The sequence below is a fragment of the Aegilops tauschii genome, chromosome 2 (genome assembly GCF_002575655.3).
Source record: "Aegilops tauschii subsp. strangulata cultivar AL8/78 chromosome 2, Aet v6.0, whole genome shotgun sequence".
Taxonomy (NCBI): domain Eukaryota; kingdom Viridiplantae; phylum Streptophyta; class Magnoliopsida; order Poales; family Poaceae; genus Aegilops; species Aegilops tauschii.
The window spans coordinates 249,926,065-249,927,510 of NC_053036.3; positions in this window are offsets into that span (position 1 = coordinate 249,926,065).

A 1,446-nucleotide genomic window follows, 5' to 3' on the forward strand; every position below is an offset into this window, starting at 1 on the left:
CTAGCTTCCCTTTAATTTTGAACCGTTGCAGGCCCCTCATTGGGGACACTCATAGGTACACATATTCACCGGGTTCAAAGCTGACCTCACGATGTTTTCGATCGTAGTAGCTCTTTTGTCGACTTTGAGCTGTCTTGAGTCGGTCCCTGATTTTTTTAACTTTCTCCTCGGCTTCCTTGAGCATGTTTGGGCCGAAGATACGACTGTCACCTGTTTCTGACCAGTTTAACGGGGTACGACATCTCCGTCCGTACAATGCTTCAAAAGGTGCCATTTGTAAGCTGGCTTGGTAACTGTTGTTGTATGCGAACTCGGCATATGGCAAACTTTCCTCCCAACTGGTTCCATAGGTGAGAGCAAAGGCTCTCAGCATGTCCTCTAGGATTTGGTTCACACGTTCAGTTTGTCCATCAGTCTGGGGGTGGTACGCTGTACTGAATGCTAGTTGAGTGCCCACAGCTTGTTGTAAGTGATCCCAAAATTTAGAGACAAATTGAGTGCCCCGGTCGGATATTATAGTCTTTGGTACTCCATGCAGACAAACTATACGGGAGAGATAAAGCTTAGCAAGCCTCTGAGTGGAGTAGGTCGTCTTCACGGGAATGAAATGTGCTACCTTGGTTAGCCTATGTGTGATGACCCATATGGCATCATTTCCGCGTTGTGATCGAGGTAGTCCGATGATAAAATCCATTCCAATTTCGTCCCATTTCCACTTAGGTATCCTGTTTGGCTGTAGCAGCCCTGCTGGTTTTTGATGCTCAGCTTTAATGCGCTGACACGAATCACAACAAGCAATGAATGCGGCTATATCCCTTTTCATACCGTGCCACCAAAATCTTTCCTGAATGTCTTTGTACATTTTGGTTCCTCCAGGGTGGATTGAATATGGGGCGGTGTGGCTTTCGGTTAGGATTTGCTATTTAAGGTCTTGAATGTTTGGTACGCAAAGTCTGTCCCCGTACCATAATATTCCCTCATTGTCTGTGACGAACTCTGAAGCCTTGCCAAGTCTCATTTTTCTCTTTATACCTTCGATGCTGGGATGTCCATGCTGAGCCTTCTTAATTTGTTCCATTAGGGTGGGATGTATCTCCAGATTTGATACGTTGCCCTCAGCGACTATCACCATGTTGAGTTTAACAAACTCCTGCTGAAACTCAGGCCTCAAGCTCTGTGGACTGTCGTTGCCCGAGCTGGGCTTCCGACTAAGAGCATCTGCCACTACATTTGCTTTCCCTGGATGGTAGTGAATGCCGACATCATAGTCCTTGACTAATTCCAACTAGCGTCGTTGTCGTAAATTGAGCTCTGGCTGCGTGAAAATATATTTAAGGCTTTTATGGTCCGTATATATTTCACAACGATTTCCCAGCAAAAAGTGTCTCCACTCTTTGAGTGCATGGATGACTGCTGCTAGCTCCAAGTCATGAGTAGGATAATTTT